Raw genomic sequence first — 282 nt, forward strand, 5'->3', positions numbered from 1 at the left:
TATGGAAAAATAATTATTTGAGATCTAAAACTATTTATGAAATACAATGTCATTATGAGATGGTCATGTATTTCCCATGTCTAGCTTTAAAACTCATGGATTTTGTTTCATAATGACTTAAAATTACTAAAATTACATTTCACGACAATCTTCATTTTGACTAAAATTACTCAGAGCGGACGCGCTAAAAAAATAGCTCAGAATCATTGAGTGGTGAAGCTAAAAAGCTATCAATGCCTCTCAGCGTGCAACAAAAACAGTTATAGTTGTGTTTTTGAGTTA

Source organism: Austrofundulus limnaeus, unplaced genomic scaffold (assembly GCF_001266775.1).
Source record: "Austrofundulus limnaeus strain Quisiro unplaced genomic scaffold, Austrofundulus_limnaeus-1.0 Scaffold12, whole genome shotgun sequence".
Lineage (NCBI taxonomy): Eukaryota > Metazoa > Chordata > Actinopteri > Cyprinodontiformes > Rivulidae > Austrofundulus > Austrofundulus limnaeus.